General features: G+C 42.3%; 1 protein-coding gene across 1 annotated transcript in view; it reads left to right on the top strand.

The window, feature by feature from the left end:
- CLIC6 (CLIC family member 6) overlaps nucleotides 1-23,642 on the top strand; it is a 75,914-nt gene that overhangs the window by 43,014 nt on the left and 9,258 nt on the right. The gene's annotated exons all lie outside the window — the stretch shown is intronic.

Here is a 23,642-nt window from a genome sequence, read left to right as displayed (position 1 = left end):
GGGCTATGATTGTTCTGATTGCTACACAGATAATGGATTGTAGATTTTTCAGAAGCAACAACAGTTTATACATTTCTTTTATCTAATGTTTCCTGTAAAAGTGATCTTGGAGGTAATATCATAATTTTCCACAAGGTGGCAGACCGCTAACATGATATTCCCTCTACTTCTGCCTCTAATGAGCTTTTCTAGTCCAGAGTAATGCAGCTCCATAGAACAGGGGTGATCACAGTGCTTAGAGTGCAGCTATTGGATAGATTTATTTGGTATTGTGTAGGAGTAACCCATCTACATACAGTATTTATCACCATGAACAGAGATCTCAGTTCTTCTCCTGACAGAGCCTGTATCTGGTTTTCTTTCCATAAGAACAGCACCATCTTTGTTCAGGTATCAGCCAGAGTGTCTGTCAACCTCCTGGACTGAGATACTGGCTCAGAGATATAACTTATATAAATACAAACTGGCTCTGTATACTGGCTCAGAGCAGGGGCGAACTGACCATTTGGAAACTCGGGCACTGCCCAAGGGCCCGGGGTTAGTAGGGGGCCCCATGAGATGCCCCTGGTACCTTTTTCATAGGCTTATTTTAGTTTGGGCAAGGACACAGGGGCCCCATTATCCCCTATTGCCCGGGGGCCCCATGAGTTGTCAGTCCACCCCTGGCTCAGAGATATAAGTAATATATACAGCACTCAGACAAACTGGCTCAGAGATGACATAATCAGGCTCGGTTTACATTGCTGCGACCCCATTATCTTGCGATTTCCAGTGCGACTTGCTTGCAACTTGAGTCTACGGCAATCAAGATGCATGAAAGTTGCATCAAGGTAGTGCAGGAATCTTTTTAAAAGTCACTTGAGTCGCATTGATTGAAACCGATTTCTCCTCTTCCACTCTTAGTACCTCAAAAAAATAAACTACACATAGTGCATTATCCACAAAATATAACGCAAATACTGGTGATGTGCTCACATCAAAGTGTTCAAAACACGTGCCCCCAGTGATCATGTGTTCATCCAGTCATTGCAATTCCTACCCTTGCCCTGAGTAGGTAGATAACTTGCTTAATGAGCTCAAGTGGTTACAGGATCTTTCATATACTGTGAAGGCTGCAAGATCAGCAAAGCTTTACTTATCAGTCAGAATACTGTAGAAAAGTAATGGAAAAATTTAACAAAGATGGGGCAGCAACCATCTCACAGAGACGTCCAGGCAGTCCATGGAAGTTAACACCTCGACAGAAGCGTCTTCTGATGAGAAGGGTTGATGAAAATCACCATGCAAGTTCACTGCAGTTAGGTAAAGAAGTAGAAAGCCAAACTGGGGTGATTGTTTCCCATGACACAATGCAGCATACACTGTAGAGGAATGGCATGCATAGGTGTCATCCATGAAGGAAACCTCTTCTAAAGCCCATGCACAAAAAAGCCTACCTAACATTTGCCAGGGCCCATGCTGAAAAAGAAGAAGACCTCTGGGACTGGAGTGATGAGACCAAGATAAATGTTTTTGGAACTGATGGCTTCATAACTATATGGAGTTGCAAAGGTGAGGAGTACAAAGAAAAATGCATGGTACCTACAGTGAAACATGGTGGTGATAATGTTCTTCTCTGGGGCTGCATGAGTGTTGCTGGTGTCAGGGAGCTGCATTTCATTTATGGTATCATAAATTCACAGATGTACTGCTCTATATTGAAAGAGAAGATGCTACCAACACTCCGTGCCCTTGGTCGTAGTGCACATTTCGATCATCAAGAAGAACAGGGTGAAAGTGATTCAGTGGCCAAGTATGTCTCCTGATCTGAACCCATTCGAACACCTATGGGGAATTCTGAAGAGACAAGTTGAGCATCACTCTCCATCCAGCATCCAGGCTCTAAAAGAGGTCGTTCTTGAAGAATGGAAAAAGATCGATGTTGCAATTTGTCGCCAACTTGTTCCTTCCATTCCTAGAAGACCTGGTGCTGTCCTTACAAATCATGGAGGTCATACAAAATACTGGATGGAGTAGTTTTTGTTGTGGGGTGTATTCATTTTTACTAATTTGAGTAAAACTGAAGATTTTGTCATCTAAGTTATATTATTAACCTTACTTTCATGTAATGAGCTAAACAAATGACAAATGTCAACATTTTGGAAATAGTTCTTGTGTTCACTGAGATATTGATTGAAATCTTATTTTCCATAAGGGGTGTACTCATTTATGCTGAGCACTGTATATAGTCACATGTTAGGAATTATTCATGAGAACACTAATAGGAAGACTCTTAGAAAGAAATAATAATGTTACCTAATGCTCTGGGACATTTGGATCTATAGCAGGAAATGGGGCTTGTCTGCAGTATGAAGCTATGGGGGAGATTTACTAAAACTGCATGTACTGCCTAGAAACCAATCAGCTTCCAGGTTTTATTGTCAAAGCTTAACTGAAGAGCTGAAGTTAGAAGCTGATTGGCTACCATGCAGAGCTGCACCAGATTCTGAAAGCTCCAGTTTTAGTAAATCTCCCCCATGTGTCTATTAGTTGTAAAGCTAGCTTTGCTTTATTGCACGTTGGAAATGTGTGCAAAATTATGTGCGTTTCTGGCATGTAGAGAAACATGCCACGGGGGTGCCATTAATTCTTAATGGCACCCCCACCCACTGGCAAAGGTGGTGCGTTTTAGTGCACACCACCAGGTGTTGCGGTGCTATTCATTCTCAATGGCACCCCATTGCACTTGCCTTTTAGCACACAACGCTTGGTGACTTCTGTCTGCCTTTCAAAAAGAAGTCATGCAACTCTTTTGGTACATTAGGAAGTCCATTCAAATGAGTGGGCTACCTCAAGGCGATGCATGTTCATAGGCAAAGTCACACACGTCTGGTCAGTTCACACTGAGCCCGTGTTATGGAGCACTATAAGCCAGTGGTCATCAATGAGGAAATTATAGAGGGTATCAAGTACGGCCCCTGACACTTCCAGAGGGCCACACAGTTCCAGTACATTCCGTGTATTCTGGCGCATTGCATCGAGTTAGGCAGCCCATTCAAAATAAATGGGTCGTAAAACTACATTAACATCCAAAAATGTCAGTCCTGTTGCACTTATTTCTGCATTTTGCAGTGCACACTGAAGAAGAATTTGAAGTATAATAGCCCCCAGCATTAGTGTCAGTGGCAGTAATAGTAACCGCCCAGATGTCAGAGGGCACAGTAATAACCCCACATCGGTGGTGTCAATGGGTGCAATAATAACCCCCAGCTTTGGTGTCAGTAGATGCAATTATCAACCACAACATTGGTGTCAGTGGATGCAATATTAACCCCCAACATTGGTGTCATTGACAGTGAAAGAAATCCCCAACACTGCTGTCAGTGAACATAATAATAACCCCCCACCCCCCATCATGGGTGTCAGTGGACGCAGTAATACCTTAGACATTGGTGTCAGTGGCAGTAATGGTAACCCCCAGAGTTGTTCTTAGTAGAAATAATAGTAACCCCACATCACTGGTGTCAGTGAATGCAGTAATACTCCCAACATTGGTGTCAGTGAATGAAAAAAGAACCCCCAGTATTGTTGTAAGTGGATGCAATAATAACCCTCAGCATTAGGTCAGTGGATGCAATAATAACCCTAAGCATTGGTGCCAGTGGATTCAGTAGTAACCCCCAACACTGGTGTCATTGGCAGAAACCGTAACCCCCAGAGTTGTTGTCAGTGGACACAATAATAACCCTGTATCACTGGTGTTAGTGATTGCAATAATATCCTCAACATTGGTGTCAGTGAATGCAATAATATCCTCAACATTGGTGTCAGTGAATGCAATAATACCCCCAACATAGGTGTCAGTGAAAGCAATAATACCCCCAACATTGGTGTCAGTGAATGCAATAATATCCTCAACATTGGTGTCAGTGAATGCAATAATCCCCCCAATATTGGTGCCAGCGGATGCAATAATAACTCCCAGCATTGGTGTTAGTGGACTCAATAATAACCCCCAGCATTGGTGTCGTTGGCAGTAATAATAACCCCCAGACAGGGGTGAACTGACCATTTGGAAACTCGGGCACTGCCCGAGGGCCCGAGGTCAGTAGGGGGCCCCATGAGATGCCCCTGGTACCTTTTTCATAGGCTTTTTTGAGTTTGGGCAAGGACACAGGGGCCCCATGATCCCCTATTGCCCGGGGGCCCCATAAGTTGTCAGTCCACCCCTGCCCCCAGAGTTGATGTCAGCCTACACAATAATAACCCCCCATCACTGGTAGTCAGTGGCAGTGAAGTGTATTCTCCCCATCCCCCCTGCATTTTGCCAGTGCCCGTAAAACTTAGCACCCTTCCCTGGAATTAGTGGTAAGTGGCAATCAAAGGTAACATCCTGCCACATTGGTGGTCATTGGTGAAGAAAGTTACCCCCCCACCCATATTAGTGGTCAGTGACAGTGAAAGTTAATCCCCCGCATTGATGCTCATAGGCCATGTGTTGGCCACCAGGACTTTAGGTTCTACACCAGACAAACAGCAGATGAAATACCTATATGAAAGCTGCTTTACCTACCAAAGGGTTTGTATTTCTGTCCATCCAGTTCTGAGATTTACACAGCTTTGCCATACAGCACAGCTCTGTATGGCAGGGAGAGAGACTTGATTTTTCTGTGCTGCAGTTCAGTAACACTTATAGGCCTTGTTCTCACCCCTAGCCTTTTGACTGGACAGTAAATAGAGAACATTTTTCTGTCACTCTGCTCTCTCCTCCTATCAGCATGTTCCTTACTGGCATGTGAGCACTGCTACACACCTCTTTGTGCTGCTTCTTCCTCTGCCAGTCTGAGCTGTTGCTGTACATGGCCATTCAAGATACTAATATAGCACTACCCCTTAGGAGTTACAAAGTATTTGGGTCCCCCTATAGTCCTGCACAGCCAGGCAATACGCTTTTTTCCACAGAACTGCATTCAGAGTCAGTAACCAGTCCTTGAGCTTGTTTTGATGTTTATTAGGGGGAGTTCAACTTGGATGGGGTAAGGGGTGTACAGGATGACCAATGGAACTGAGAAACCGAGGACAACTTCCTGAACTATATACAGTGGTTACAGCAAACAGTCTCTTTTAGAGAGCTAGCCAGCACCTCCTGTAGTACCACCCCAGACCCCAGATAATGTTTCTTCATTACCCAGCTGTCTGGAGGAATCCCTGAGCAGGAGATCCGGTGTCTGCCACAGAAATAGTGAAACAGTCCTGGGTGGCAGGCTAATCCAGCTCCCCACTAGAGTGCATCCTTCCCCTTTCCAGCCCTGGGAGTGCAGGTCTAGTCACTCAGTCCTTCTCCTGTGTGGCTGGTGGGTCAGTGGCTGCTACCAGGCCTTCTAGCTGGGCCGCTCCTTCCCTGCTACACAGGTGGTCCTCGCTCTGGGGACCGGTGAAGGTCTGAGCTTTACTCCTTCCAAGTTCCACTGCCTGTAGGTGAGCCTCTTTCCATTTGGGCCTCCTCCCAAACTCCTGCTTTCAGCCTCACTCCATCTCCAGCTTCACTCTTCAGATCCACCCTGCTCTCTGCTGCTCTCTCCCCTCTGCTGACCAGGCTCAATTACTCTTAAAGGTTCTCCTGGCCCCTTGCCAAACCTTCTGTTGGGGATTGGCCAGATCCTCTAAGAGTACAGACCAGCCACTTCTCAGATCCACCCATTGCTTCTAGACCTTTCACCAAAGTTCTAGAGCAGGGGGAAATTCCAGAGGGTTGGTTTGCAGACCCTCTCACCTCTTACCACAATTTGACCCCTGCTAGCTACCACATCCAGGCTGCTATTCAGCCCTCTTTGCTAACAATTGGAGTCTATTTAGGATGGTGCTACACTAAGTTCCATTCAGATACTTAGACTGCGTGCACATAAACCATAACGCATGTGGCCTGCCATGCAGTGTGGATGTGCATTTCTGTGCGCTTCACTGCATTGTGATAACATATTGCAGAGTTCACATTTCTTCTTTAATTTGTATGTTAATTCTGTGCTCTGCACCACCTTGTGACACTCCCATAGGTTCTATGTTGTGATGCTTTGTCACAATGTGCTGCGATAAAATACTCTCTACATTATTGTATCTCAGCACACATCAGCGCAGCATATCCGTGTGAACAGGCCCTATACAAAGAGTGGCTTTGCCATGTCTTTGTGTTGGGAACGCATTGGGTAACTCTGCCCAATGCAACCAATTGGAAAGCCCTAAGGAAGGGTTAAAACCCCTGTTAGATTTTTATTTAACCTCCCTGGCGGTATGATTCTTTCCGATTTTTTGTGCTGAAAGTGGTACCATTTTTTTGCATAGAAATATGTAGTTTTTTATTGTAGGCTGTAATATTTAGGAATAACTCACTGAAATTTGTCCGAACAAGAGTCTAGTAAACATCCCGGATATGATAAAACTTGAAACACGAAATCATAAATTATAATTTAATAAATAATCATAAAAAATCAAAATATAATAATAATAAATTTAGTTTAATAATATAATCAAACCAAAAACACAGAAATTTGAAATACAGAGACAAATTCGCACATTGCTGAGCAAAGTCGCAAAATCATTTTCAGTGTCTGATGACGAATTTCCCCACGAATCATTATCACTCAATTCTACAAGTGGTTCTGATTTACTATCGCTGTTCTAAAACCGCTTTTAACGTAAAGGGACGCTTTTTGGACGCCATGGACTTTTCTAAGTTTCCAGGCAGAAAGAACAAAATGCAGGCAGGGCACAGGACAAAGCAGTAGGGACAAAATATATGTAAAATGCATTGAAACAGCAATGACAGCAAAAATGACATTTTTTAAAAATTTCAAATTTCCGGCGCCCGTACATCCCAACGGAAGCCGGATGCCGGCATCGGCCGGAGGAGATGGCCGGGGACGCTGCAGGGGACACATCGTGGGAGCGAAGGACAAGGTAAGTGCTGCAGGGACCCCCGGAGAATGCCGCATGGTAAGTCCGAGTGTAGCTCGGGGTTACCGCTTTTGGTACTGAAATTTTACCCCGAGCTACACTTGGGAATACCGCTAAGGAGGATAATATGGAACTCCAAGATAGGTGAAAAAAAACACCCATTAGTACCCTCCCACACAAAACAATAAACAGTTAATAAAATTTTGAAAACCTTTAGCGTTTAGGAGAAACGTCTAATAGAATTTTCATGACCTCATCTCTGTAACGCAAAAGATAACAGCGTCTGCTTTGCCAAGGAGGAGGTGTAACAGCTGGGATTACATCATATCCTTTCCTCTCTCTCTTCACTAAAAGGAAACTACAGTTCCCATCAACACAGCAGCTACCGACATTGCTTCCATTCCGAACCAATCCCCGGTAACGTGCCCCCACCGTGCGCGCTCTCCTTCTATGTATTACGGGTTCTGCTTACCCATCTGCGGGCCCAGGGCTGACACATGACAGCCTTCCTCCCCTTCTTGCTGTGACCCAAAAAAGTGGCGTGTATGACGTCACTTCTGGGTCACCACTGTCACTTTCCCCATCTAGAATAGCTGGGGAGAGATGTATTGCAATGTGATCTGCATTGCAATACATCTATTGGAGGCCAGAGGAGACATTAACCTCCCTGGCGGTATTCCCGAGTGTAGCTCGGGGTAAAGTTTCTGTACCAAAAGCGGTAACCCCGAGCTACACTCGGGCTTACCATGCAGCGCTGCATAGGGAGTCCCTGCAGAGCTTACCTTGTCCTTCGCTCCCGCGATGTGTCCCCTGCGGTGTCCCCGGCCATCTCCTCCGGCTGATGCCGGCATCCGGCTTCTGTGTTCCGGCCCCTGTGACGTCGGGACGTACGGGCGCCGGCGGCGGGAAATTTGAAAATTTAAAAAAAATGTCATTTTTTTCAAAACGAATTTTACATAGTAGAACATTGCTGTTTCAAACCATTTCACATACATTTTGTCCCGAGTGCTTTGTCCTGTGCCCTGTCTGCATTTTGACTGTTCTTTCTGCCTGGAAACTGAGAAACGTCCATGGAGTCCAAAAAGTGTCCCTTTAGGTCAAAAGCGGCTTTAGATCAGCTAGAGAACAGCGATAGTAAATCAGAACCACTTGCAGAATTGAGTGATAATGATTTGTGGGAGAAATTCGTCATCAGACACTGAAAACGATTTTGCGACTTTGCTCAGCGATGTGCGAACTTGGCGCTATATTTCAAATTTCAGTGTTTTTGCTTTGATTATATTTTTGAATTAAATTTATTATTATTATATTATTATTTTTTATGATTATTTATTAAATTATAATTTATGATTTTGTGTTTTAAATTTTATCATACCCGGGATGTTTACTAGACTCTTGTTCGGACAGATTTCAGTGAGTTATTCCTAAAAATTACAGCCTACAATAAAAAAACTACATATTTCAATGCAAAATAATGGTACCGCTTTCAGCACCAAAAATCTGAAATAATCATATCACCAGGGAGGTTAAAGAGAATCTGTCACCTAAATATCATCACTTAGGGGACAATATTTTTTTGTGCAAAAACATAAAGTTACACCCAAGCACATAACATCCCTCCCCCAAAAATGTGAGGCCCCCCTTCCTCCACATATATGCATACACGAGCGTAAATGCACGCGTCAGGGGCGCCTACGCATGAAACGTCAATTGCGATACACATGTTACATATCACCGCGCCCACCAAAGCGAGAGCAATAATTGTAGCACAAGACCTCCTCCGTAACACAGGTTCTCATTAAAGAGAACCTGTCACCTAAAAATCATCACATAGGGGACTTTGTGTCCCCTACGTGATAAGAAAAAAAGTTAATAAAAAAATATTTTTTTTCCCTTGCAAAAAAACGAAGTTACACCCAAGCACATAACATCCCACCCCCCCACCCCCCCTCGCCGAAAATTTTTTCCCCCTCCTCCACATATGTGTATACGAACGTAAACACACTCATCAAGGGTGCCTATGCGTGAAAACGCTGATTGCGATACACAAGTGCAATATAGCCATGCACGGCAGAGTGAGAGCAATAATTCTAGCACAAGACCTCCTCCGTAAAAGTAAACTGTAGGGGTTTTTGAAGCGTGGCCTATAGAACATATAGCGTACTGAATTTTGTCACCATTTCGCAGGTGCATGCAAATTTGAGGTTTGACATGTTGGGTATCTATTTACTTGGTGCAACCTCATCTTTTAAATTTTACCAAAAATTTGGGTGATCTGTTGCATTTGTTTGCCCTAAAATTCACTTTTTTACAGAAAAATTCTTAGACAGTTTTTGGTTTTATAAATTAATTTTGTGTTTCCTAGCCCTTTGCGGTAATATCATGTGACATAAAAATTGGAACTCTAGGGTGTCTGCTTTCAGAAAATATATCATAAAACAAAAAAAGGTAGCGCTATCAAATTAAATGTTCAAATTAAATAGTAATAAAACAATGAAAAATTAATTTATAAAACCAAAAATTGTCTAAGAATTTTTTTCTTTCCCTCAACAGTGAACAATGTCCATCACCATAAGAACAGATTTGTGCAAATCCACCACCAACAGAAATTAATAAACTCACCAGAGCAAATTGCCAGTTAAATTATAAACCAGCAATTGCACTTGTTTGCTCTGGGAGCAATACTCTAAAGCAGCAATGGGCAAACTATGGCCCGCGGGCCGTATACGGCCCGGCGGACCTTTTAATCCGGCCCGCGGAGCGTGGCAAACATCGGCTGTCAGGATGTGTGTAGGCGGGGCAGCGTGAGGAACGTGAGGGGAGCTATGCTCCTCTCACAGTCCGCCCTGAAGACCGGAACGGCGCGGGAACACGGCGAGAGGAACGCGCGGAGCAAAGGTAAGTGAATTGACACAGGGGGGACTTGGCTTACTACTTGGGGGGAATAGTACTGTGGGGGATGAAATACTATATGAGGGATGAATTAATATGGGGGATGAATTAATATGGGGAATGAATTACTATAGGGGGGATGAATTACTATATGGGGAATTAATTACTATAGGGGGGATGAATTACTATATGGGGGATGAATTACTATGGGGGATGAATTACTATGGGGGATGAATTACTATATGGGGGATGAATTACTATGGGGGATGAATTACTATATGGGGGATGAATTACTATGGGGGATGAATTACTATATGGGGGATGAATTACTATGGGGGATGAATTACTATATGGGGGATGAATTACCATATGGGGGATGAATTACTATATGGGGGATGAATTACTATGGGGGATGAATTACTATGGGGGATGAATTACTATGGGGGATGAATTACTATATGGAGGATGAATTACTATATGGGGGATGAATTACTATATGGGGGATGAATTACTATGGGGGATGAATTACTATATGGGGGATGAATTACTATATGGGGGATGAATTACTATGGGGGATGAATTACTATATGGGGGATGAATTACTATGGGGGATGAATTACTATATGGGGGATGAATTACTATGGGGGATGAATTACTATATGGGGGATGAATTACTATGGGGGATGAATTACTATATGGGGGATGAATTACTATGGGGGATGAATTACTATATGGGGGATTAATTACTATGCTTACTATGGGGGAATATTACTATACTTACTATGGATGACACATACACATCATTCATCTACTCTTGGTCCGGCCCCCGGGTCCAATATATGAACCCATTGCGGCCCTCAAGTCAAAAAGTTTGCCCACCCCTGCTCTAAAGGCAGACTCAGCGGTGACCAGCTTTTCAAATTATTCCTCTCTCTTGTTGATGTAGTAATTTGCAAATCAGGGAGACCCAGATATCCAGAGACATATTTATCCTCTTTGGGAGCAATACTCTGCAGATCTAAAAACTCAGCAGCGAAAACTTCCAAACCGAATTCCAGGAACTTCATACACAGGCTCATAAAGAAAAGAAAAAACAAAGCAAACGATCGTGTGATACCGTACAACACGTTTATTTATAAAAACTCATCATAATCCACTCACATGGAACAGTGTCACAGCTGAAACTAGCAACAAACACATTTCGTTAAAATCACAGAAAGCTGAGACGCCAGCCTCTTACAGAATGTAGTGATGTTAGCCCGAAGCTCCACCCTACGCGTTTTGTCATCAAACGTCTTCATGGAGCAGAAGGATGAACGTCACTACATACACAACACTGCAATTTATACCTGCTTGTCAGCGCAGGAACAAATTGTCGGATCAATACTTTAAAAATATAAAATATTTATACGAAAATTCATATTCTTCATAAAACAACAATAGTCTCAAAAGATTCCAAAGAATCCTCGTATTTGGGAATCATAATATCTACCCCAAAAAACAAGGGGTGTACCATATACTATTACTGATCTTTTAAAGGGGCCAATCCATTAAAGAAAAACTCTAACTTCACACATTCATAAATGAGCTAATAACGAAAATAAAATTTATATTATCCACAATAATATGGAAACACAGGACACATTGAGATCAATATCAATATTTGGGGTATTGATAAAATTGGCCAACATTGGAGAGGGATGGAGATGTTAAAAGAAGTTTCTAAAAAGAAAACTTTTTGGATATATAATCTAGATACCCTTAGACCACAAGGGTTTAATATTGATATTGATCTCAATTGTTTCCTCACAGATTTCTAGATTTCATGACTTTTGGATTATTAGCCTATGTGTCAAGTTAGAGTTTTCCCTTAATATACTGGCCCTTTAAAATATTGATAATAAAGTGTATGGTACACTCCTTTGTTTATAGGAGTGGATAATATGAATTTTATTTTTTGTTTTATGAAGAATATGAATTTTCCTATACAAATTTTATAATATTTTTTAAGTATTGATCCGACAATTCGTTGCCGTGCTGACAAGCGGGTATAAATTGCTGTGTTGTGTATGTAGTGACGTTCATCCTTCTGCTCTGTGAAGACGCCGGATGACGAAACGCGTACGGTGGAGCTTCTGGCTAACGTCACTACGTTCTGTAAGAGGCTGGCTTCTCGGCTTTCTGTGATTTTAATGAAATGTGTTTGTTGCTAGTGTCGGCTGTGACACTGTTCCATGTGAGTGGATTATGATGAGTTTTTATAAATAAACGTGTTTTACGGTATCACACGATTGTTTGCTTTGTTTTTTCTTTTCTTTCTGAGCCTGTGTGCGAAGTTCTTGGAATTTGGTTTGAAGTTTTCGCTGCTGAGATTTTAGATTGCTCCCAAAGAGGATAAATAAGTGTCTGGATATCTGGGTCTCCCTGATTTGCAAACTACTACATCAACAGGCTGAGAGAGGAATAATTTGAAAAGCTGGCCACCGCTGAGTCTGCCTGCAGAGCAGGGGCGGACTGACAACTCATGGGGCCCCCGGGCAATAGGGGATCATGGGGCCCCTGTGTCCTTGCCCAAACTCAAAAAAGCCTATGAAAAAGGTACCAGGGGCATTCTCATGGGGCCCCCTACTGACCTCAGGCCCTCAGGCAGTGCCCGAGTTTCCAAATGGTCAGTCCGCCCCTGCTGCAGAGTATTGCTCTCAGAGCAAACAAGTGCAATTGCTGGTTTATAATTTAACTGGCAATTTACTCTGTTGAGCTTATTCATTTCTGTTGGTGGTGGATTTGCACAATCTGTTCTTATGGTGATGGACGTTGTTCCCTGTTGATGGAAAGAAAAAATTCTTAAAGACAATTTTTGGTTATATAAATTAATTTTTCACTATTTTATTACTATTTAATTTGAACATTTAATTTGATAGCGCTACTTTTTTTTGTTTTATGATTGTCACCTTTATTTAAGGGTAAGGTTTAGCAGCTTATGTTACTTGATTATATGTGAACACCTTTGGCGCTAATTCCACTTATATTTTTTTCATTAGAAAACATATCATGTTTTGGGAGTTTTGTGTAATCTTCAGGCCTAAAAATCTTTTTTAAACGTGTGCAAAAAAAAATTGCAAAAACGACTCTGTCAGCGAAAGGGTTAAAGCTATAGGTATCATGATATCATGACACAAACCAAACAAATGAAAACCTCTGCACTAAACCAAATATATATAAAAAAAATATATATTATGTTGTAGTTCCTCACTGTTATGTACTCAAACACCAATAGAAATGTTCTATATCAATCAATCAGTCAATAAATCATCTATATCAGGGGTCTCCAAACTTTATAAGCAAAGAGCCAGTTTACTGTCCCTCAGGCATTAAGGGGCCCGTACTGTGGTCAGTGGGAGAAGAAAATGCCCCGGCATCGGTGCCCCATCATTGGGAGGAATAGTATCCTATCATTGATATCATTTAGAAGAATAGTGCCCCATTGATGGTGTCAGTAGGGGGAATGGTGCCACAAGCGCTAGATAAAAGCAAGCAAAGGGCCACATCCGGCCCCCAGGTCGCAGTTTGGAGACCACTGATCTATATTGATATTTGTAGAAAAAAAAGACAAAAAAATGTTTATTTCTTTTTTACACAAAGTAAGCAGCTAAAGTGGACCACTTGGTCTTTTTCCTGCCGTCTCTCTTCTATGTTTCTCTGTTCTCGGGGAGCTCACATTTGCTGCCTTTCCCAGGAGAGTTCCAATATTTCAGCGTTCTTTTCCCATGATCCGCACTCATCAGTCACCTCGCTGATCAGGACAAGTGTGCGATGCCCTGTGGGGTGACCGCTCTGTCGGGCCGGGCGGGCGGGCGTTCCTTGGTGAGGGTGGTGTGGAAAGTTACCAAGCGGCCCTCGTACTTCGTGACACGCTGAAATTTACTGTTGCCCAGACAATTGGAAATAAATGAGGGAACGTGCGGTTCCCAAGAAGCCTCCTGTGAGTAGTAAATTGCCGCGTACAATGCCGCTGGATTTATCTCTGCTTCCTTCGCTGAAGGTCACTTGTTCCCGGCCGCTCAGACGTGTTCTGTGTTTGTTGTGGATCCGCTCCAGCAGCGTTGGCTTGTCACATGAAATGAAAAGCGAGGATTGTATGTCCCTATTGTTATCACTGGGCCACGCTACAATGTATCACCCGCTCAGTGTTCTTCTACTTAACCACTTGCCCTCCAGAAGATTTACCCCCCCTTCCTGACCAGGCCATTTTTTGCGATACAGCGTTGCGCTACTTTAACTGACAATTGCGCGGTCATTCAATGCTGCACCCAAATGAGATTTATGTTCTTTTTTTCCCACAAATAGAGCTTTATTTCGGTGGTATTTGATCGCCAGTGTATTTTTTGCGCTATACAAAAAAAGGCTGATAATTTTGAGAAAAAAAACAATATTTTTGACTTTTTGTTATTAACTACTTGCCCTGCAGAGGATTTACCTCCCTTCCTGAGCAGGCCATTTTTTGTGATACGGCGCTGCATTACTTTAACTGACAATTGCGTGGTCATTCAATGCTGCACCCAAATGAAATGTATATCCTTTTTTTTCCCCCACAAATAGAGCTTTATTTTGGTGGTATTTGATCGCCTGTGCATTTTTTATTTTTTGCGCTATAAAAAAAAGCTGACAATTTAAAAAAAACCAATATTTTTGGCTTTTTGCTATTAGCCATTTGCCCTGCAGAGTATTTACCCCCCCCCCCCCCCAGTCCTGAACAGGCCATTTTTTGCGTTATGGCACTGCATTACCATACCTGACAGTTGCGCGATCATGCAACACTGCAGTTAAATGAAATTTACGTCCTTTTGTTTTCCCCACGAATTGAGCTTTCTTTCGATGGTATTTGATCGCCTATGCATTTTTTTTGCGCTATAAAAAAAAAGACCGACAATTTTGAGAAAAAAACAATATTTTTGACTTTTTGCCATAAAACATGTCCAGTACAAAAAATGTAAAAAATCAAATTTCGTCATACATTTAAGCCAAAATGTATTCTGCGACATGTTTTTGCTAAAAAAAAAAAAATCCCAATACGTGTAAATTCATTGGTTTACGTGAAAGTTATAGCATTTAGAAATGACGGTATATATATATATATATATATATATATATATATATACTGGAATTTTTTTTTATACTAGTAATGGCGGCGATCAGCGACTTATAGCAGGACTGCGGCAGGCATTCTGACACTGGGGGGGGGACTGACTAACTGTCACTGACATCCCCAGTGACACCAATACAGTGATCAGTGCTAATAAAAAGCACTGATACTGCACTAATGACACTGGACAGGAAGAGGTTAACATCTGAGGCGATCAAATGGTTAACTGTGTGCTGTGTGTATGCTTTACGCTGTAAGCACATTGCTTTGTATGGCTCTGCTATGCAAAGCCATACAAAGCAATGTGCAGGACCTGACAGGGGAGAGATCTGTATTGTTTACATACAGGTCTCTTTCCCCCGTCGGTGATACATGGCGATCGTTGGGCGCCGGCAGGGAATCACCGGCCAGGACCTGCCGATCGACAGGTGAGGCTGCCAATGGTGGCGCGGTTAGGACCTCTACCTGGAAATGCAAAATCACATACGGTATATATATATATATATATATATGTGTATATGTGCCGCCCTGTAGCAGTATTTCTGCTTTAGGGGTGGCGGGAAAGCGGTTAAAGAGGCCCTGTCACCAGACCATCCATTTAAACAACAAGCTTCCCATAAGATTAAATGTGCATTTAATGTATTTTCTACATATTAGTTATCTATAAAATCCTCCCTTGTGTAGACATTCCAAAAGCCCTGAGACTGCTGCTGGGTACCACCATCTTGGATATGATGCCAGCAGCTCCCAGCATACTCAAAGTTGTCACACAAGTGACATTCTATAGTATTCCCCTTCACTCGTCCCCCCCCCCCCCCCAGCAGATACATAAAAGATCATCTAGGGAGGTAAAGGGAGGGGCAAAGGAGATGGGCCAGCACAGACCGTAATTAGACATTCCCAGACGAGGAGAGGGCTGTGACTTTTAAAGAGAAGAGGGGAGTGGCTGTGCTAGGGAATTGATTCTACATAGGAGATTTGCTAATAATCACATTGCAAGTGATTAACCACTTTCCACCCACTAACAGATTTACTGCTAGTGGGTGGCAGCTACAGACTAAGCGACATACTCGTACAGCGCTGCTTTTTTTCCCGGGTTTTAAAGTGTGTGTGCACCTTGGACACATCACAAGTTTCTCAGCAGGTTACAGCTATTGATTTTGGCTGTATACCTGCTGATCGGCTGTGGCCAATCGCAGCACAGAGTTCTGTGTTTACAAACACACAATCTGGCTGTTTCTTCTCTCTGATATCAACTCTGAGTTCAGGGAGAAAAGTAATGTGTGCTGCTTTCACAGATCTGCAAGTGAAAGCAGCACACATTACACTCGCATACAATTGTTAGGCACACAGTTAACCCCTTGATTTCCTTCCTGATCACTCTTGTCACCCAACCACTGTCATTAGTACGGTACACAGTATTATCATTGATCGCTGAATGAGTGTCACTAGCGACATCAGTGTCAGTCACATAGTATCCCTCCTAACCAGTGTCAGTTAGCACCAATCACAGTATCACAATCGCACTATACAGTCAGGTCCATAAATATTGGGACATCGACACAATTCTAACATTTTTGGCTCTATACACCACCACAATGGATTTAAAATGAAACAAACAAGATGTGCTTTAACTGCAGACTGTCAGCTTTAATTTGAGGGTATTTATATCCAAATCAGGTGAACGGTGTAGGAATTATAACAGTTTGCATATGTGCCTCCCACTTGTTAAGGGACCAAAAGTAATGGGACAGAATAATAATCATAAATCAAACTTTCACTTTTTAATACTTGGTTGCAAATCCTTTGCAGTCAATTGCAGCCTGAACTCTGGAACACATAGACATCACCAGACGCTGGGTTTCATCCCTGGTGATGCTCTGCCAGGCCTCTACTGCAACTGTCTTCAGTTCCTGCTTGTTCTTGGGGCATTTTCCCTTCAGTTTTGTCTTCAGCAAGTGAAATGCATGCTCAATCGGATTCAGGTCAGGTGATTGACTTGGCCATTGCATAACATTCCACTTCTTTCCCTTAAAAAACTCTTTGGTTGCTTTTGCAGTCTGCTTTGGGTCATTGTCCATCTGCACTGTGAAGCGGCGTCCAATGAGTTCTGAAGCATTTGGCTGAATATGAGCAGATAATATTGCCCGAAACACTTCAGAATTCATCCGGCTGCTTTTGTCAGCAGTCACATCATCAATAAATACAAGACAACCAGTTCCATTGGCAGCCATACATGCCCACGCCATGACACTACCACCACCATGCTTCACTGATGAGGTGGTATGCTTAGGATCATGAGCAGTTCCTTTCCTTCTCCATACTCTTCTCTTCCCATCACTCTGGTACAAGTTGATCTTGGTCTCATCTGTCCATAGGATGTTGTTCCAGAACTGTGAAGGCTTTTTTAGATGTCGTTGTGCAAACTCTAATCTGGCCTTCCTGTTTTTGAGGCTCACCAATGGTTTCCATCTTGTGGTGAACCCTCTGTATTCACTCTGGTGAAGTCTTCTCTTGATTGTTGACTTTGACACACATACACCTACCTCCTGGAGAGTGTTCTTGATCTGGCCAACTGTTGTGAAGGGTGTTTTCTTCACCAGGGAAAGAATTCTTCGGTCATCCACCACAGTTGTTTTTCGTGGTCTTCCGAGTCTTTTGGTGTTGCTGAGCTCCCTGGTGCGTTCCTTCTTTTTAAGAATGTTCCAAACAGATGTTTTGGCCACGCCTAATGTTTTTGCTATCTCTCTGATGGGTTTGTTTTGTTTTTTCAGCCTAATGATGGCTTGCTTCACTGATAGTGACAGCTCTTTGGATCTCATCTTGAGAGTTGACAGCAACAGATTCTAAATGCAAATAGCACACTTGAAATGATCTCTGGACCTTTTATCTGCTCATTGTAATTGGGATAATGAGGGAATAACACACACCTGGCCATGGAACAGCTGAGAAGCCAACTGTCCCATTACTTTTGGTACCTTAACAAGTGGGAGGCACACATGCAAACTGTTGTAATTCCTACACCGTTCACCTGGTTTGGATGTAAATACCCTCAAATTAAAGCTGACAGTCTGCAGGTAAAGCACATCTTGTTCGTTTCATTTCAAATCCATTGTGGTGGTGTATAGAGCCAAAAATGTTACAATTGTGTCGATGTCCCAATATTTATGGACCTGACTGTAAGTCGCTGATTACTAGTATAGCATCTATAGCTGCATACATTCCAGTATACTGTGTATTTATATATATTACGGCTATAATGCTATAACTTTCACACAAACCAATTAATATAATATACACTTTTTGTTATTTTTCCACCAAAGACATGTAGCATGTTGGCCCACATTTATGAAGAAATTTGATTTTATTGGAAAATAAAAGAAAAAAAAAAAAAAAGAAAATATATTTTTTTTCTACATTTTCGGTGTTTTTTCATTTATATAATAACAGGTAAAATACTCAGCGGTGATCAAATACCATCAAAAGAAAGCTCTATTTGTGTGAAACAAATAATAAAAATTTCATTTGTACAGTGTTGCATGACCGTGCAATTACCAGATAAATTAGCAAAGTGCTGAATAGCAAAAAATGCCCTGGCCATAAAGGGGGTAAAACCTTCCAAGTGTTTAAAAAATCAGTTATGGAAAGGAAAATTACTGCAAGTAAGCATTTTAAATACTTTTTCTGTGCATTTACCTGCATGTTTTATGTTGTTGACAAGATCTCATTAAATTGCATCTCTATCCAAAATGTGTAATTCATATGTAGAGTAGGAGAGGGTCAGAATACTGCCACTACTACAATACTACTGGGCTCCCAATGCAGAGATTCACCCTCTCTACCAATTGTGTGATGAGAAATTTGCAGTTGTCACTGCAACAGAAGAGGGTGAATCTTCCAATGTTCCAATCGCTTCCTGGTGTGCCTCAGAAACGGGAAGTGAAATGAAAATTTCCCTGATTGGCACAGACTGCATAAAAAACAAAAGAGTTTCTAACAATTTCCTACCTTTGCCAAAACTAAAAATGGCTGCCATTGCTGACCTTCTAATGAAAACATAAGGTGCCTGGTTATTTACAATATTTTTTGGTGTCACCGACATGAACCAAGTGAATGTGATGAGCCTTTACCCCTACCCTCCTCCTGAACATACTTGGCACATCTTTGGCAAAGCAACTGCAGTGCCCTCCTAGTTAGCTAGGGGGACCTAGAATTCAGATTGTCAGTGAGGAGGGCTGAGTAGGAGCCTGGGTGTGATAGTCAGGAGTTGTGGTCAGGGCTGAGAGACTCTGCAGGCCAGCCCCCCTGGAATTTCCCCCTCCTCTAGAGCTTTGGAGGAAGGTCTAGAGCAGGGGTGGGCAAACTTTTTGACTTGAGGGCCGCAATGGGTTCATATATTGGACCCGGGGGCCGGACCAAGAGTAAATGAATGATGTGTATGTGTCATCCATAGTAAGTATAGTAATATTCCCCCATAGTAAGCATAGTAATTAATCCCCCATATAGTAATTCATCCCCCATAGTTATTCATCCCCCATATAGTAATTCATCCCCCCTATAGTAATTCATCCCCCCCATAGTAATTCATCCCCCCTATAGTAATTCATCCCCCATATAGTAATTCATCCCCCATATAGTAATTCATCCTGCCATTTAGTAATTCATCCCCCATATAGTAATTCATCCCCCATAGTAATTCGTCCCCCATATAGTAATTCATCCCCCATATAGTAATTCATCCCCCCTATAGTAACTCATCCCCCATAGTAATTCATCCCCCCTATAGTAATTCATCCCCCATATTAAGTCCCCCCTGTGTCAATTCACTTACCTTTGCTCCGCGCGTTCCTCTCGCCGTGTTCCCTCGCCGCTCCGGTGTAACATGAAAATCTGTCTCCTATGAGGATCTGTCCCCCTCGACGTATCTGCGCATGTGCCAGTTTCAGGCATTAGCAGCCGATCGGCGATCTCCGGCACATGCGCAGATACGTCGAGGGGGACAGATCCTCATAGGAGACAGATTTTCATGCTACACCGGTCTTCAGGGCGGACTGTGAGAGGAGCCTAGCGGGAGCCTAGCTCCGCGGGCCGGATTAAAAGGTCCGCCGGGCCGTATACGGCCCGCGGGCCGTAGTTTGCCCATTGCTGGTCTAGAGGCAGTGGGTGGATCTGAGTAGTGGCTAGCCTGTACTCTTGAGGGATCCTGGTCAATCCCCAACAGGAGGCTTGGCAAGGGGCCAGGACAACCCTTAAAAGTAAGAGAGCCTGCTCAGCAGGAGGGCAGTTGGAGGGGAGAGGTGGAACAAAGAAAAAGATGTGAGTCTGGAAGCAGGAGCCTGTAAGGGGGCCCAGATGGAGAGGGGTTCACGTGCAGGTGGAGGATCTTGGAAGGTGGAAAGCTTGGACTTCAGCAGCTCCTGAGAGATGACCACCTGTGTGGCAAGGAAGGAGCCGCCCAGCTAGACAGCTAGAAGGCCTAGTAGAAGCCACTGACTCATCCGCAGCACAGGAGAGGGGCCAAGTGAGTAAACCTGCACCCCCTGGGCCCGTAAGGGAAAAGCAGCACTCCAGTGGGGAACTGGATTTGCTATCTTACACAGGACTGTTTCACTCTGTAGTGACGGGCAATGGGATTCACCCAATACAGCTGGATGAATGGATGGATGGATGAAGAGAGGAGTCATCTGTGGTCTGGGGTGGTACTACAGGAGATGCTTGCTAGCATTCTAGTAGAGGAACTGTGTTGTAAACACTTGTACATAGCTGCTAAGGAATTTGTTCTCAGTTGCCATTCCCATGGTCATCTCGTACACCCCTTATTCCATCCAAGTTTTAAATCCCCTAATAAAACTTTAAAGCAAAGCTCAGGGGCTGGTTACTGTCTCCTGGTGCAAGTCTGAGTGGAGGAAATTCATGTTGCCTGGCTGTGTAGGACTATAGGGGGACCGATACTGTATATACTGTAAAGGAAAGATAAAGAGTTACAGGTCTTGTGTCTAGTGATATTATCTGCTTCCGCGCCGCCCCATAGCAGAAATACTTCTACAGGGTGACACATCTGTACAAAAGCATACATGTATAAATATATGTATGTGATTTTGCATTTCTGGGTTAGGGGGCACGTGCGCCCTACCCCCGCTGGACGTCAATCACTGGGTCCTGGCCAGTGATTCTCCTCCAGCACCCGGCTATCTCCGAGTGTCACCGACGGGGGAGAGACCTGTATGTAAACATCACAGTTCTCTTCTCTGTCAGCTCCTGCACACTGCTCTGTATGGCTCTGCATAGCAGAGCCATACAAAGCAGCATGCTTACAGTGTAAAGCGTACACAGCCCCCATAGTAAAACAGCACACAGTTAACCCTTTGATCACCCCATGTTAACCCCTTCCTGCCCAGTGCCATTAGTACAATGTCAGTGCTTTGTATTAGCACTGATCACTGTATTGGTGTCACTGGGGATGTCAGTGACAGTCAGTTCCCCCCCAGTGTCAGAATGCCTGCCGCAGTCTCGCTGCCACTACTAGTAAAAATAAAATTCTAGTATATATAGCGCCATTTGTAAATGCTATAACTTTTACATAAACCAACTAATTTACACGTATTGGGATTTTTGTTTGCAAAGACATGTAGCAGAATACATTTTGGTCTAAATTTATGATGAAAATTGATTTTTAAAATTTTTTTACTGGACATGCTTAATAGCAAAAAGTCAAAAATATATTCTCCATACCACCTTAGCCGACATCCATGACATGACCAGTGGTACCTGCAGCATGGTGTGGAGTGGTCACCCCCCTGCAAAGATTTTTTTTCTATTATTTCTTGTGTTTTTAATCCTACAACATTAAATACAGCATTTACTACTGCACTTAGATTGGTGCCTCCTGTTTTCTTCTTTCTTGCCTTTGCAAACAGTATATGTAACAATCCTTGAGATCAATATAGAATATATTGATGACATTAGTTGTTGCTGATGAAACGCGTTGGGCGGGACTATCTTGATACGTCACTTCCGGTTTAGTGGAGCGCAAACCGGCATTCTATTGGTATTTTATGCAGATTTGTTATGCTGAAAAGTTTTTTCATGTAAGTGCAACTTTTATCGTTTTTTCTTAATAAATGGGAATTACTACACCATAAGAGGTTCCTTTTTCCCTCTATGTGGGATTTTCATGCAGAGTTTCAAAAAGAAAGGATTGCTGTCGGGGATTTGGAGCCAACCAAATTTCCAGGTGTTTGATGAATTGGCCGAAGTATCTAGTCCAATTGGAATATCTTATGCGCATTTGACTTTCTTTGTAAAAAGGGGTCATTTTTATCTGGTGAGTGCGGTGTGATCCTATCTGAGAGAAGGAAGAGCACTTGTTCCCTGGGTGTTTGTCATTATTCTTCACAGGGTGGCTGCAGATTATAGACACAGAGCACCTTCTATGGACATTTGTTATATATTAAGTTATGTTTATTTAATAATTTGCACAATATTTTGCTCAACATTTTGCACTTTGTCTATGTATAATCAGGCACCTATTGGTGTTAAGATTATTTATTTCATTTATTTTTGCAAATGTTCTATATTGATCTTAAGGATTGTTATATATACTGTTTGCACATAGTTTATGTGAAAGTAGGACATTTTTATATTTATTTATATTTGTGACTTTTGGTCTATATATAGGCTGATTGACGTGCCACACTTTAGTCTGTTTGAGGTTATTTCAGTTTATTGCATTTATTTCATTTTTAGAGAGTGCGGTCTTTTTCTATTTAGTTAAATTCTACTAGTGTATACCCAGCTCCAGCCCGCGTTCACATTGATGCGGTGCAGAATTCGCACCAGTTTCTGTGTGATTTCCGCACCGCCTCATGATCGCACCCCGTTCATGCGAACCGCATATGTTAAGTTAGCGACACCCGAAATCGGTTCACAAAACGCGATGCAATGTGCAGAATCAGATCGCATGGTTGTGAATATCCATGCTATCTAATTCTGAACAAAAAAAGGGTCCTGCACTATTTTTCAAAATATATATTTTTAAAATATATTCTTCAGATTTTTTTAACATATAAAAAAGTCATTTTAACATATATTTTTACATATATTTAAAAATACAAATCTACATTTTTGGAATGCATTTACAAAGACATACAGTATGTTTGAAATGTATTTTTAAAAATATTTTTCATATATTTTGTAATAAACACGCATTTCAACATGCAGTGTGTATATATATATATATATATATATATATATATATATATATATTGATTATGGCCAAAATTGTAGTATTTCAAATATATGGCAATATATTTGGGAAGAATATTTTTAAAATATATTTCAAATATATTTTTCTTCCATATGGGCTGAGCCATTCAAAATGTATGCCTCAAATTGCATGGCAGAGAAATCCCATGTGATTTGCACAGTAATGTGGTGTGGTTCCTGTGCGAATCACATGCGATGTGTCGCACCGCATCAGTGTGAACCCAAGCTTAGGAAAAAATGAAGGGATCCCCTCCACTCATTGATAAAAGTTTTCAGACATACCTGTTCAACAGAAGTCGCTTTACAAAACCCTAGACACCCACACATGAATAAAATGTGACTGGTAACTGCTGAAACGGCTGAATTTTGATGCATCGTTGGCCAGCTTTAGGGGTTAACATCAGCAGGTTAT

The sequence above is a fragment of the Staurois parvus genome, unplaced genomic scaffold (assembly GCF_062004578.1).
Source record: "Staurois parvus isolate SC_StPar_1 unplaced genomic scaffold, SC_StPar_1.0 ptg000195l, whole genome shotgun sequence".
NCBI lineage: Eukaryota > Metazoa > Chordata > Amphibia > Anura > Ranidae > Staurois > Staurois parvus.
Note: the sequence above shows the minus strand (reverse complement) of the source record. Positions and strands in the feature narration are given on the sequence as shown.